Source organism: Oncorhynchus kisutch, unplaced genomic scaffold (assembly GCF_002021735.2).
Source record: "Oncorhynchus kisutch isolate 150728-3 unplaced genomic scaffold, Okis_V2 Okis04b-Okis11a_hom, whole genome shotgun sequence".
Lineage (NCBI taxonomy): Eukaryota > Metazoa > Chordata > Actinopteri > Salmoniformes > Salmonidae > Oncorhynchus > Oncorhynchus kisutch.
In genome coordinates this window covers 3,819,526-3,835,874 of record NW_022261981.1, presented here as the reverse complement: position 1 = coordinate 3,835,874, position 16,349 = coordinate 3,819,526, and positions in this window count along the sequence as shown.

The window sequence follows — 16,349 nt, the reverse complement described above, 5'->3', positions numbered from 1 at the left end:
GGAGTTGATAGGCCATGCCAATTCATCGGTCGACCTCTAGTCTCTCCTCATACATCGGGCACTTTAGTCAGACTGTGTAAAAACGTTATGATGGGGCCGGCAACGGAGTTCCCATTGGCTAAGCACCACGGAGACCAATCAGGAAAGAATACACACAGGTCAAGGGTGCCAATTGAAAGTCAAGGGGTGTGTCTGTGCCTTTTGGATGACTCTCTCTTTACAGAGAACCCCTGTGGTTCAAGTCAAGAGCTACCCTTCCCCTTTCAGTCTGCTCTGCGCATGTCTGAAAGTGACAGAGTCAGCAGCCAAGAGAGTTTTTCACAGTATGTCATAACAAATTATTACACTTATGAATGTAGGTAAAATGCTAATATGTATTAGATCCAGTACAATGGAATATATATAGTCCACTGACTATATAAGGGTAGTTAGTGAAACATTCTGAACCGTGTTTGAAGACAGTAGGTTACATGACCAAGGAGCTATTGAAAATTGAAAGTTTGAAAAATTAATGTAGAAACGTGTGAGAGGAAAATGGACAAACTAAAGGATGTACAATGTGTAGGCCCACTGTGTGGACATTCTGAACCATGTTTGAAGTCAGTAGATCATATGACAAAAGAGCTATTGAAATAAAAAAATTGTAATAAATAATTTAAAATTATGCGAGATGTAAATCGACAAAAAAAAGTGAGCGCAATGTGTGTCTATGCCATTGGGATAGGTAGATCCAGTTTTTAAAGTTTTAGGAATAATGGTGAAAGAGCTGTTGAAATTTGAGAAAAAAAATGGTCACTATATTGACGGTCCCTAACTGCTGTGAACGTAAGGAAAACTACAGGCGAATATCCGTCAAATATCCAATCTGAAACTAGCTTTACCTCGGTGATCAAATCAAATCAAATCAAATTTATTTATATAGCCCTTCGTACATCAGCTGATATCTCAAAGTGCTGTACAGAAACCCAGCCTAAAACCCCAAACAGCAAGCAATGCAGGTGGAGAAGCACGGTGGCTAGGAAAAACTCCCTAGAAAGGCCAATACCTAGGAAGAAACCTAGAGAGGAACCAGGCTATGTGGGGTGGCCAGTCCTCTTCTGGCTGTGCCGGGTGGAGATTATAACAGAACATGGCCAAGATGTTCAAATGTTCATAAATGACCAGCATGGTCGAATAATAATAAGGCAGAACAGTTGAAACTGGAGCAGCAGCACAGTCAGGTGGAAGTTGAAACTGGAGCAGCAGCATGGCCAGGTGGACTGGGGCCAAGATGTTCAATGTTCATAAATGATCAGAAGCAGCAGGGATGACCAGGGATGTTCTCTTGATACGTGTGTGAATTGGACCATTTTCCTGTCCTGCTGAGCATTTCAAACACAACGAGTACTTTTTGGGTGACAGGGGAAAGGTATGGAATAAAAATGACAATATTTTCTTTAGGAATGTAGTGGTGTCAAAGTATAAATAATAAAGTACAGATAAAATGACTTAAGTACTTTAAAGTATTTTTACTAAAGTACTTTAAAGTATTTTTACTAAAGTACTTTACACCACTGATATGGAATAGGGTGCAATTTACAACACAAGCGTGTTCATGATGTAGCTGTCTGGCTTCCACATTGTGGTTGTGGCTTGATTCCAGACTTAGACTTAGGTTCCTCTATTCTGGTAGCTAATATTGAAGAACAAAACAGTTCTGGAAGTTTTTAGTGTTTTGTTTTTATTAGATGTGCCTGTACGTGACCTTTTGAACACACAGGACATTCATTTAATAATGTCATTTTACACTTCTTGTTGTCAGGCTGAAATAGTGTAATCGATCAGAGGTCAGAACTTCTGTCTATGTGATAAGAGGCTATTTCCCGCTAATGAACAGATGAAATATCTTAACATCCAATCCATTATTGCCTAACTAATGTTACTGGAAGGTACACCGACAGGCGGCAGGTAGCCTAGTGGTTAGAGCGTTGGGCCAGTAACCAGCAGGTAACCTAATGGTTAGAGCGTTGGGCCAGTAACCAGCAGGTAGCCTAGTGGTTAGAGCGTTGGGACAGTAACCAGCAGGTAGCCTAGTGGTTAGAGCGTTGGGCCAGTAACCAGCAGGTAGCCTAGTAGTTAGAGCGTTGGGCCAGTAACCAGCAGGTAGCCTAGTGGTTAGAGCGTTGGGCCAGTAACCAGCAGGTAGCCTAGTGGTTAGAGCGTTGGGCCAGTAACCAGCAGGTAGCCTAGTGGTTAGAGCGTTGGGCCAGTAACCAGCAGGTAGCCTAGTGGTTAGAGAGTTGGGCCAGTAACCAGCAGGTAGCCTAGTGGTTAGAGTGTTGGACCAGTAACCAGCAGGTAGCCTAGTGGTTAGAGCGTTGGGCCAGTAACCAGCAGGTAACCTAATGGTTAGAGTGTTGGGCCAGTAACCAGCAGGTAGCCTAGTGGTTAGAGTGTTGGACCAGTAACCAGCAGGTAGCCTAGTGGTTAGAGTGTTGGGCCAGTAACCAGCAGGTAGCCTAGTGGTTAGAGTGTTGGGCCGGTAACCAGCAGGTAGCCTAGTGGTTAGAGCGTTGGGCCAGTAACCAGCAGGTAGCCTAGTGGTTAGAGTGTTGGGCCAGTAACCAGCAGGTAGCCTAGTGGTTAGAGCGTTGGGCCAGTAACCAGCAGGTAGCCTAGTGGTTAGAGTGTTGGACCAGTAACCAGCAGGTAGCCTAGTGGTTAGAGCGTTGGGCCAGTAACCAGCAGGTAGCCTAGTGGTTAGAGCGTTGGGCCGGTAACCAGCAGGTAGCCTAGTGGTTAGAGTGTTGGACCAGTAACCAGCAGGTAGCCTAGTGGTTAGAGCGTTGGGCCAGTAACCAGCAGGTAGCCTAGTGGTTAGAGCGTTGGGCCAGTAACCAGCAGGTAACCTAGTGGTTAGAGTGTTGGACCAGTAACCAGCAGGTAGCCTAGTGGTTAGAGTGTTGGGCCAGTAACCAGCAGGTAACCTAGTGGCTAGAGCATTGGACCAGTAACCAGCAGGTAGCCTAGTGGTTAGAGTGTTGGGCCAGTAACCAGCAGGTAACCTAGTGGCTAGAGCATTGGGCCAGTAACCAGCAGGTAGCCTAGTGGTTAGAGTGTTGGGCCAGTAACCAGCACGTAACCTAGTGGCTAGAGCATTGGGCCAGTAACCAGCAGGTAGCCTAGTGGTTAGAGTGTTGGGCCAGTAACCAGCAGGTAACCTAGTGGCTAGAGCATTGGGCCAGTAACCAGCAGGTAGCCTAGTGGTTAGAGTGTTGGACCAGTAACCAGCAGGTAGCCTAGTGGTTAGAGCGTTGGGCCAGTAACCAGCAGGTAGCCTAGTGGTTAGAGCGTTGGGCCGGTAACCAGCAGGTAGCCTAGTGGCTAGAGCATTGGGCCAGTAACCAGCAGGTAGCCTAGTGGTTAGAGCGTTGGGCCAGTAACCAGCAGGTAACCTAATGGTTAGAGCGTTGGGCCAGTAACCAGCAGGTAGCCTAGTGGTTAGAGCGTTGGGACAGTAACCAGCAGGTAGCCTAGTGGTTAGAGCGTTGGGCCAGTAACCAGCAGGTAGCCTAGTAGTTAGAGCGTTGGGCCAGTAACCAGCAGGTAGCCTAGTGGTTAGAGCGTTGGGCCAGTAACCAGCAGGTAGCCTAGTGGTTAGAGCGTTGGGCCAGTAACCAGCAGGTAGCCTAGTGGTTAGAGCGTTGGGCCAGTAACCAGCAGGTAGCCTAGTGGTTAGAGAGTTGGGCCAGTAACCAGCAGGTAGCCTAGTGGTTAGAGTGTTGGACCAGTAACCAGCAGGTAGCCTAGTGGTTAGAGCGTTGGGCCAGTAACCAGCAGGTAACCTAATGGTTAGAGTGTTGGGCCAGTAACCAGCAGGTAGCCTAGTGGTTAGAGTGTTGGACCAGTAACCAGCAGGTAGCCTAGTGGTTAGAGTGTTGGGCCAGTAACCAGCAGGTAGCCTAGTGGTTAGAGTGTTGGGCCGGTAACCAGCAGGTAGCCTAGTGGTTAGAGCGTTGGGCCAGTAACCAGCAGGTAGCCTAGTGGTTAGAGTGTTGGGCCAGTAACCAGCAGGTAGCCTAGTGGTTAGAGCGTTGGGCCAGTAACCAGCAGGTAGCCTAGTGGTTAGAGTGTTGGACCAGTAACCAGCAGGTAGCCTAGTGGTTAGAGCGTTGGGCCAGTAACCAGCAGGTAGCCTAGTGGTTAGAGCGTTGGGCCGGTAACCAGCAGGTAGCCTAGTGGTTAGAGTGTTGGACCAGTAACCAGCAGGTAGCCTAGTGGTTAGAGCGTTGGGCCAGTAACCAGCAGGTAGCCTAGTGGTTAGAGCGTTGGGCCAGTAACCAGCAGGTAACCTAGTGGTTAGAGTGTTGGACCAGTAACCAGCAGGTAGCCTAGTGGTTAGAGTGTTGGGCCAGTAACCAGCAGGTAACCTAGTGGCTAGAGCATTGGACCAGTAACCAGCAGGTAGCCTAGTGGTTAGAGTGTTGGGCCAGTAACCAGCAGGTAACCTAGTGGCTAGAGCATTGGGCCAGTAACCAGCAGGTAGCCTAGTGGTTAGAGTGTTGGGCCAGTAACCAGCACGTAACCTAGTGGCTAGAGCATTGGGCCAGTAACCAGCAGGTAGCCTAGTGGTTAGAGTGTTGGGCCAGTAACCAGCAGGTAACCTAGTGGCTAGAGCATTGGGCCAGTAACCAGCAGGTAGCCTAGTGGTTAGAGTGTTGGGCCAGTAACCAGCAGGTAACCTAGTGGCTAGAGCATTGGGCCAGTAACCAGCAGGTAGCCTAGTGGTTAGAGTGTTGGACCAGTAACCAGCAGGTAGCCTAGTGGTTAGAGCGTTGGGCCAGTAACCAGCAGGTAGCCTAGTGGTTAGAGCGTTGGGCCGGTAACCAGCAGGTAGCCTAGTGGTTAGAGTGTTGGACCAGTAACCAGCAGGTAGCCTAGTGGTTAGAGCGTTGGGCCAGTAACCAGCAGGTAGCCTAGTGGTTAGAGCGTTGGGCCAGTAACCAGCAGGTAGCCTAGTGGTTAGAGTGTTGGACCAGTAACCAGCAGGTAGCCTAGTGGTTAGAGTGTTGGGCCAGTAACCAGCAGGTAACCTAGTGGCTAGAGCATTGGGCCAGTAACCAGCAGGTAGCCTAGTGGTTAGAGTGTTGGGCCAGTAACCAGCAGGTAACCTAGTGGCTAGAGCATTGGGCCAGTAACCAGCAGGTAGCCTTGTGGTTAGAGTGTTGGGCCAGTAACCAGCAGGTAGCCTAGTGGTTAGAGAGTGTTGGGCCAGTAACCAGCAGGTAGCCTAGTGGTTAGAGCGTTGGGCCAGTAACCAGCAGGTAGCCTAGTGGTTAGAGCGTTGGGCCAGTAACCAGCAGGTAGCCTAGTGGTTAGAGCGTTGGGCCAGTAACCAGCAGGTAGCCTAGTGGTTAGAGCGTTGGGCCAGTAACCAGCAGGTAGCCTAGTGGTTAGAGCGTTGGGCCAGTAACCAGCAGGTAGCCTAGTGGTTAGAGTGTTGGGCCAGTAACCAGCAGGTAACCTAGTGGCTAGAGCATTGGGCCAGTAACCAGCAGGTAGCCTTGTGGTTAGAGTGTTGGGCCAGTAACCAGCAGGTAGCCTAGTGGTTAGAGAGTGTTGGGCCAGTAACCAGCAGGTAGCCTAGTGGTTAGAGCGTTGGGCCAGTAACCAGCAGGTAGCCTAGTGGTTAGAGCGTTGGGCCAGTAACCAGCAGGTAGCCTAGTGGTTAGAGCGTTGGGCCAGTAACCAGCAGGTAGCCTAGTGGTTAGAGCGTTGGGCCAGTAACCAGCAGGTAGCCTAGTGGTTAGAGCGTTGGGCCAGTAACCAGCAGGTAGCCTAGTGGTTAGAGCGTTGGGCCAGTAACCAGCAGGTAGCCTAGTGGTTAGAGCGTTGGGCCAGTAACCAGCAGGTAGCCTAGTGGTTAGAGCGTTGGGCCAGTAACCAGCAGGTAGCCTAGTGGTTAGAGCGTTGGGCCAGTAACCAGCAGGTAGCCTAGTGGTTAGAGCGTTGGGCCAGTAACCAGCAGGTAGCCTAGTGGTTAGAGCGTTGGGCCAGTAACCAGCAGGTAGCCTAGTGGTTAGAGCGTTGGGCCAGTAACCAGCAGGTAGCCTAGTGGTTAGAGCGTTGGGCCAGTAACTGAACGGTTGCTGAATCAAATCTCCAGCTGACAAGGTAAAAATCTGTCCTTCTGCCCCTGAACAAGGCAATTAACCCACTGTTCCTAGGCCGTCATTGTAAATAAGAACGTTTAAAAAAAATGTAACCTTCATTTAACGAGGTAAATCAGTTAAAAACAAATTGTTATTTACCATGACGGCCTTCCGGGGAAAAGTGGGTTAACAGTCGTTCTGCCCCTGAACAAGGCAGTTAACCCACTCTTCCCCTGAACAAGGCAGTTAACCCACTGTTCCCCTGAACAAGGCAGTTAACCCACTGTTCCCCTGAACAAGGCAGGTAACCCACTCTTCCCCGGAAGGCCGTCATTGGTAGATAAGAATTCGTTTTTAACTGACTTGCCTCTTTAAATAAAGGTTACATTTTTAAACGTAAAAAAGTCAGGCACCATAATCCAATGTAAAATGACTCAACATAAAGCTTTCCCATAATGCTTTCTATTAAATACTGTTGCCAAAGTCCTCCCCCAGGCTAGCCTCAGTTCCCTGAAGTTATTTTGACATCGTCAACTATGACCACGTTTCCATCCACAGTTTTTATGCGACTAAAGTCATACCTTATGAAAAAAACAGAATCAGGACAGCTGTGATGGAACCATGAATTTTCAGTATAATTATATAAATGCCAACAGATAATTATGATCGTTTGACATGGGGGGATCTTTTTGTTTAGGTCAGATGTATTATGCGGGAATTGGCAGTGGAAAGGATTTTTTATATAATATTGTTATTTTGATATAATAACCATCATATCGAAGTAAACTTGGAGTCATGTGATGACATTGTCCCACTGCCACTCTGGAAACCATACTGTTTAAATTAGGCTACATATGAAATAAGGTATAATGAACTTCCCAGGGTGGTGGAAGGACACAGTAGGAGCTTGATGCTCCTTTCCAATCAATGGTGAGGTTCTTATATCGGTGGCATGAGGATCAATGGTGGCATGAGGATCAATGCTGAGGTTCTTATACCAGTGGCATGAGGATCAATGGTGGCATGAGGATCAATGCTGAGGTTCTTATACCAGTGGCATGAGGATCAATGGTGGCATGAGGATCAATGCTGAGGTTCTTATACCAGTGGCATGAGGATCAATGGTGACTTGAGGATCAATGGTGGCATGAGGATCAATGGTGGCATGAGGATCAATGGTGGCATGAGGATCAATGGTGGCTTGAGGATCAATGGTGGCATGAGGATCAATGGTGGCTTGAGGATCAATGGTGGCTTGAGGATCAATGGTGGCATGAGGATCGATGGTGGCTTGAGGATCAATGGTGGCATGAGGATCAATGGTGGCATGAGGATCAATGGTGGCATGAGGATCAATGGTGGCTTAAGGATCAATGCTTGACTGACGTTTAGACAAATAAATACATTCTTGCTCTTATCCATAATGTCTTCATGTAGACGAGCCTACCCACAGAGCCTACCCACAGAGCCTACCCACAGAGCCTACCCTGGCTAGAACTCACATACCCAGACAGAGTAGGCAGAAGCACCTTTGATATTTTACCCAGACGTTTTTTTGTAACAAAATGTGATGGAAACACATTGAAAGATAGATTGTTATTCGGGTACATGAAAACTTAAGCGAAAAAAAAGTACATTTTGTGTGACCTACATCATCACGCACTGGTTTTTATCTGCAAGAAGTCCGTTTAGTGGAAATATGCGCATATTTAGTTTATGCAGATTTGGTTTATTATTTGTAAGAATATCTGTTGCCGTTTGTATGAAAACCTGCCTAATGTCACCAAATGTTTTGTAGGGCCTAGAGTGATGATTCAAACACATCAAGATTGTGATGATGTCAACACAAAATTGTGTTCTTTCCCTTGTGTCACATACACCTCCCTCGCCCACCCCTTCCCCTGAGGAGAGGTTGAGTCAGGTCAGGGCCTGTATTCACAAAGTTCAGAGTAGCTGATTTGGGATCAGTTTTGCCTTTTAAATCATTACTATTATAATGTGTTTACCCATATTCACAAAGAGTCTTGAAGTTGTGTACTGATCTAGGATCAATTGTGTCCTTTAGATCATAATGAATAAGATGATGTGAACAGGGGGGGGGGACCTGATCCTAGATCAGCACTCCTACTCTGTAATCTGCTTCACTCTTTTTCGCTTTCTCTTTGATGACTGAGTTACTGAGAAATTCTGCTATGCTGCCTGAGTCTGTGGCTTTCATCAAGAGCTGTCTGTCTGTCTGTCTGTCTGTCTGTCTGTCTGTCTGTCTGTCTGTCTGTCTGTCTGTCTGTCTGTCTGTCTGTCTGTCTGGTCTGTCTGTCTGTCTGTCTGTCTGTCTGTCTGTCTGTCTGTCTGTCTGTCTGTCTGTCTGTCTGTCTGTCTGTCTGTCTGTCTGTCTGTCTGTCTGTCTGTCTGTCTGTCTGTCTGTCTGTCTGTCTGTCTGTCTGTCTGTCTGTCTGTCTGTCTGTCTGTCTGACGGGAGTCTCCGCTACTTCTATCTCCTCAGGTCTGTGTCTGTCTGTCTGTCTGTCTGTCTGACGGGAGTCTCCGCTACTTCTATCTCCTCAGGTCTGTGTCTGTCTGTCTGTCGGGAGTCTCCGCTACTTCTATCTCCTCAGGTCTGTGTCACAGCTTCTTCAGTGCGGAGACACTACTGTGTCAATAAACAGCATGAGGGGAGGGGAAGAGAAAGAGAGAGGGTTGAATCAGATTGTATCTATGCAAAGCACAAAACCTGTTAACACTCAGCTCTCTGGTTCCTTTTGTTGCAAAATTATACGTTTCCTTCTCAAAAAGGCAATACTTGGCCCTCAAAAAGCATTTTCGCTAGTGGTTTTGCATATGTTTCGACAGCTAGCCTAGGGTTCAGAATTGTAAGTAGCCTACATAGAAAATATGGTTGTTACAGAATGTAAATGCAGCCCAAACACCCGTGGATTATTCACTGTCCAGACATTTCTGGAATAGTGAAGTTATGGCATATGGCCTGGCCTTTTCTTTTCATGGCAATTTCCAACCATCCACTAGGGGCAACAAGAGTGCCTGTTACCTGTTATCTGTTGAAGATGGATTTAAACTGCTAGCTACGGCGCTGAGCATCGCAGGTTCAATCTAGCAAACCTTAATCCTTACCTTAACCACTCGGTATTACTGCCTAACCTTAAGTTTAACCCTATCCCTATCCCTATCCCAAACCTGGACCTTAACCACTCGGTATTACTGCCTAACCTTAAGTTTAACCTTATCCCAAACCCTGACCTTAACCCCTCAGTATTAATGCCTAAAGTACGTTTTGATTTCCCTTTTTGCACAGTTTGACTGACCGCTAACAGATGCAAAATACCCTGTAATTAAAAGGCAACACATTCCATCCTTAAAAGGGCAACACATTCCATAATTAAAAGGGCAACACATCCCATCATTAAAAGGGCAACACATTCCATCATTAAAAAGGCAACACATTCCATCATTAAAAAGGGCAACACATTCCATCATTAAAAAGGCAACACATTCCATAATTAAAGGGCAACACATCCCATCATTAAAAGGGCAACACATTCCATCATTAAAAAGGCAACACATTCCATAATTAAAGGGCAACACATTCCATAATTAAAAGGGCAACACATTCCATAATTAAAAAGGGCAACACATTCCATCATTAAAAGGGCAACACTTTCCATCATTAAAAGGGCAACACATTCCATAATTAAAAAGGCAACACATTCCATCATTAAAAGGGCAACACATTCCATCATTAAAAAGGGCAACACACTTCATAATTAAAAGGGCAACACACTTCATGATCTCTGTTGCCTGAAGTTATGGCAAGAGTCTCCATTTGAACTCATTGGAGGTTTGTGTTGCAGACATGACAGCAAAGCTCTCTACTCGCCCCCGATCCTCCCTCCCCTCGCCCCCCAATCCTCCCTCCCTCCCATCCACCCTCCCCTCGCCCCCTGATCCTCCCTCCCCTCGCCCCCCGATCCTAACGTGAATTACAGTTTCTGCTAAATGACATACACCATACCTGAGATTATTTTCACGTAAGGGATGGCTTTAACGCGTGGATAAGGTACTTTCTGTTGGTCCATATCAGAAACACAGGGGCGTCATTACCTGTGAAGACAGGACGTGTTTTCCGGATGTGAGTGTTGTTTTTTCTTATCAACACCTGAGATGAAATGCTGTAGAAAAACGTAGCATCCTGCCTGTCTCTATGTAACACACCACTACACACTGTGGTGACAGGGCAGGCTAAAGCTAGCTAACCTCACAGAGAGGAGACTGAACTAGCATCCTGCTACAGGGCTTTTGCTTTTGGTTCGTGTGTACACTACAACTCACGGTAATGTAACCCTGCCTCTGAGACATGACGACTCATGGCAGCTTCAAGAGCTACGATCAGGCTTTAGCTCAGTGGGATAACATCTGGGTTTGAAACCAGGTTGGTTACAACTGTACACTACAGTGTGGACATCAGGCGGTCAACTTAACATGAATTCAGTTGGGATGTTTGGTCTTCCCTCTTAATTAAATTCAAATAACAACGCAATGACCTGGATAGGGGAGCATTATGTAATCAGTCATCAACAGTAGTGCAATGACCTGGATAGGGGAGCATTATGTAATCAGTCATCAACAGTAGTGTAATGACCTGGATAGGGGAGCATTATGTAATCAGTCATCAACAGTAGTGCAATGACCTGGATAGGGGAGCATTATGTAATCAGTCATCAACAGTAGTGTAATGACCTGGATAGGGGAGCATTATGTAATCAGTCATCAACAGTAGTGCAATGACCTGGATAGGGGAGCATTATGTAATCAGTCATCAACAGTAGTGTAATGACCTGGATAGGGGAGCATTATGTAATCAGTCATCAACAGTAGTGTAATGACCTGGATAGGGGAGCATTATGTAATCAGTCATCAACAGTAGTGTAATGACCTGGATAGGGGAGCATTATGTAATCAGTCATCAACAGTAGTGTAATGACCTGGATAGGGGAGCATTATGTAATCAGTCATCAAAAGTAGTGTAATGACATGGATAGGGGAGCATTATGTAATCAGTCATCAAAAGTAGTGTAATGACATGGATAGGGGAGCATTATGTAATCAGTCATCAACAGTAGTGCAATGACCTGGATAGGGGAGCATTATGTAATCAGTCATCAACAGTAGTGTAATGACCTGGATAGGGGAGCATTATGTAATCAGTCATCAACAGTAGTGTAATGATGTGGATAGGGGAGCATTATGTAATCAGTCATCAAAAGTAGTGTAATGACCTGGATAGGGGAGCATTATGTAATCAGTCATCAACAGTAGTGTAATGACCTGGATAGGGGAGTATTATGTAATCAGTCATCAACAGTAGTGTAATGATGTGGATAGGGGAGCATTATGTAATCAGTCATCAACAGTAGTGTAATGACCTGGATAGGGGAGCATTATGTAATCAGTCATCAACAGTAGTGCAATGACCTGGATAGGGGAGCATTATGTAATCAGTCATCAACAGTAGTGTAATGGCCTGGATAGGGGAGCATTATGTAATCAGTCATCAACAGTAGTGTAATGGCCTGGATAGGGGAGCATTATGTAATCAGTCATCAACAGTAGTGTAATGGCCTGGATAGGGGAGCATTATGTAATCAGTCATCAACAGTAGTAAAATGACCTGGATAGGGGAGCATTATGTAATCAGTCATCAACAGTAGTGTAATGACCTGGATAGGGGAGCATTATGTAATCAGTCATCAACAGTAGTGTAATGACCTGGATAGGGGAGCATTATGTAATCAGTCATCAACAGTAGTGTAATGACCTGGATAGGGGAGCATTATGTAATCAGTCATCAACAGTAGTGCAATGACCTGGATAGGGGAGCATTATGTAATCAGTCATCAAAAGTAGTGTAATGACCTGGATAGGGGAGCATTATGTAATCAGTCATCAACAGTAGTGCAATGACCTGGATAGGGGAGCATTATGTAATCAGTCATCAAAAGTAGTGTAATGACATGGATAGGGGAGCATTATGTAGTCAGTCATCAACAGTAGTGTAATGGCCTGGATAGGGGAGCATTATGTAATCAGTCATCAACAGTAGTGCAATGACCTGGATAGGGGAGCATTATGTAATCAGTCATCAACAGTAGTGTAATGACCTGGATAGGGGAGCATTATGTAATCAGTCATCAACAGTAGTGTAATGACATGGATAGGGGAGCATTATGTAATCAGTCATCAACAGTAGTGCAATGACCTGGATAGGGGAGCATTATGTAATCAGTCATCAACAGTAGTGTAATGACCTGGATAAGGGAGCATTATGTAATCAGTCATCAACAGTAGTGTAATGACATGGATAGGGGAGCATTATGTAATCAGTCATCAACAGTAGTGTAATGACCTGGATAGGGGAGCATTATGTAATCAGTCATCAACAGTAGTGTAATGATGTGGATAGGTCAGACATACTGTATGTGGCTGACACAGTACAGCGTACTCCATTCACGTTACAATATGATGTCATCGGCAGCAGGAAGTTGCGTCTGTGATCTCCTTACAGAGAAGGTCAGGGTCTACACAGGGAAACATTATGAACGTGAGGCATGAATTGTAGCGTCACAATTCTGATGCAAATCATTTCACCGTTTGTTATGTAACTATGTCATTAGGCCCAGCCCACTCATAGGTGTGTAGGCGTGTGTGTAGGTGTGTTGGTAACACCTGTTTGTATGTGTTTGTGTGTATGCATGTGCGCGCGCTTTCTTGTGTGTGTGTTTGCCTGTTAGTGTGTTTGTGTGTATGTGTGTGTGTGTGTGTGTGAGAGAGAGTGAGTGTCTTCCCCATTTCCTGGAACACAGCCAGAGGGGATGTGATATACCTGACTGACCTGCTCCGCCACCTATTTCCAGTAACACTCCTCCTTCTCTGCTTTCTCTCCTCCCTCTTCCTGTCTCCCCCCCCCCACCCCCCAACATATCCCAATCACGTAAGATCAGGAAGTTAACTCTAGCATCTCTCCTGACTGAACATTATAACAGAAGCAGGGCAAAGACTTGTATGATTCGAGCTCTAGTGTCTCTCCAACACAATAGTCTCTAGACAATCAGTCCCATATTCAGGTGGATTTGGAGGTGTTTTCCTCCACTAAACCAGTGCATATGGAAAGCACTTTATCCAGAAAAGTTATTGATTTTCATATATTTGCATGAAACATTTTTGAAGTACTTATGACTTGAAAACAAACCAAAATATTCCAATATCAACAATAATATAGATTTATTTTCAACGAGCACTGACTGTAAAATATGACCAGATGAAAATGAATCTGAAATGGAAAGTGATTACTATACCTTCCTCCCCTAGTGTGTGTGTTCCTGCCCTTCCCAGTCTTCTTGCAGTACATTTTAAGTATACCTCACGTAACAATTTTCTTTCAGAGCATGGGGGGGAAATCCCATTCATGTGGCACCAGGTACAGTGTGTGCGTTCCCAATGGAACCCTATTCCCTGTTATAGTGCACTACTTTAGACCAAAGCCCTTTAGCATAGGGATCATAGGAGCATCGGGCCCTGGTTAAATCTAGTGCACTATATAAGAAATAGGGTGCCATTTGGGACACGGTTTATAACCGTTATGATCTTCTAGATGCTTGTGAGGCCAGGACTGGAGACAGTGGCAAGGGAACAGTTATTGTAGTATGTAGTTTAATGTATGTAGTTTACCAGAAACCTTTCTCCCATTGTTTATCGGTCTGACCTGATATAACTTTAACGGTACATTAGCTGGTACATTAGTTATAACATCATAAAAATGCATTGTATTAGAAAACATGGATAAACTAAAATATATATATATTTTTTTAATCCATTTAATTCATAATGAAAATTCAGTTTGATTAACACACCCAGACAATCAGAATAATAATTAGTCAGAGAACTGGCCCTTGGTGTGATTTTCCATTGAGAGTTATTATGTGATTTGCAATGCAGTCAAACATTTCACTTCCTCTTCTGAAGGGCAGGCATTCAGGTCCATGTCAACAACACGCCTTGAGTCACACACATACGCGTGCTCACACACACACACAAAACACACATAGCTCTCTCTCTCTCACACACACACACACACAAAAACCACACTCTCTCTAACTCGCACACGTTGAGGGACTGAGATGGAAAGTACCCATAGAAGCCTCAAGCCGCTCAGATGTGCTGCCCGGCAAATAAGTGACGCAATGTCACAGGAACACAATCGTTTCTCTGGGCAGGAACTGTATAGGAACTGAGTCCCGTACAACATTTGAAAACAGAGAAATATCTCCTGGATGCAGGAACGTGAGAACATCTCCTTTACATTTAAATTGCGTGTTAGTGCAGATCCTCCGCAGGGTCACACGGGGACAGAGATGGTCACACGGGGACAGAGATGGTCACATGGGGACAGAGATGGTCACACGGGGACAGAGATGGTCACACAGGGACAGAGATGGCCACACGGGGACAGAGATGGCCACACGGGGACAGAGATGGCCACACCTGGACAGAGATGGTCACACAGGGACAGAGATGGTCACACGGGGACAGAGATGGCCACACGGGGACAGAGATGGCCACACGGGGACAGAGATGGTCACACCTGGACAGAGATGGTCACACGGGGACAGAGATGGTCACACCTGGACAGAGATGGCCACACAGGGACAGAGATGGCCACACGGGGACAGAGATGGCCACACGGGGACAGAGATGGCCACACGGGGACAGAGATGGCCACACGGGGACAGAGATGGTCACACAGGGACAGAGATGGTCACACGAGGACAGAGATGGTCACACAGGGACAGAGATGGCCACACGGGGACAGAGATGGCCACACGGGGACAGAGATGGCCACACGGGGACAGAGATGGCCACACGGGGACAGAGATGGTCACACGGGGACAGAGATGGCCACACCTGGACAGAGATGGCCACACCTGGACAGAGATGGTCATACGGGGACAGAGATGGCCACACGGGGACAGAGATGGTCACACGGGGACAGAGATGGTCACACGGGGACAGAGATGGTAACACAAGGACAGAGCTGGTCACACGGGGACAGAGATGGTCACACAGGGACAGAGATGGCCACACGGGGACAGAGATGGCCACACGGGGACAGAGATGGCCACACGGGGACAGAGATGGCCACACCTGGACAGAGATGGCCACACCTGGACAGAGATGGCCACACGGGGACAGAGATGGCCACACAGGGACAGAGATGGTCACACGGGGACAGAGATGGCCACACGGGGACAGAGATGGCCACACGGGGACAGAGATGGTCACACGGGGACAGAGATGGTCACACAGGGACAGAGATGGCCACACGGGGACAGAGATGGTCACACAGGGACAGAGATGGCCACACAGGGACAGAGATGGTCACACGGGGACAGAGATGGTCACACGGGGACAGAGATGGTCACACAGGGACAGAGATGGCCACACAGGGACAGAGATGGCCACACAGGGACATAGATGGCCACACGGGGACAGAGATGGCCACACAGGGACAGAGATGGTCACACGGGGACAGAGATGGCCACACCTGGACAGAGATGGTCACACAGGGACAGAGATGGCCACACAGGGACAGAGATGGCCACACAGGGACAGAGATGGTCACACCTGGACAGAGATGGCCACACGGGGACAGAGATGGTCACACAGGGACAGAGATGGTCACACGGGGACAGAGATTGTGAATAGAAGGCGAATGTCTAAACTTTCTCTGTCTTCTCAATTTGTCTCAGGTGCCGCTCACGCTTGAAAGACTAAGATTATATTTCCTGCTTGTCCCCATTGTTTGGTGTAGCAGTAATGTTAGGATCCCCATTGTTTGGTGTAGCAGTAATGTTAGGATCCCCATTGTTTGGTGTAGCAGTAATGTTAGGATCCCCATTGTTTGGTGTAACAGTAATGTTAGGATCCCCATTGTTTGGTGTAGCAGTAATATTAGGATCCCCATTGTTTGGTGTAGCAGTAATGTTAGGATCCCCATTGTTTGGTGTAGCAGTAATGTTAGGATCCCCATTGTTTGGTGTAGCAGTAATATTAGGATCCCCATTGTTTGGTGTAGCAGTAATGTTAGGATCCCCATTGTTTGGTGTAGCAGTAATGTTAGGATCCCCATTGTTTGGTGTAGCAGTAATG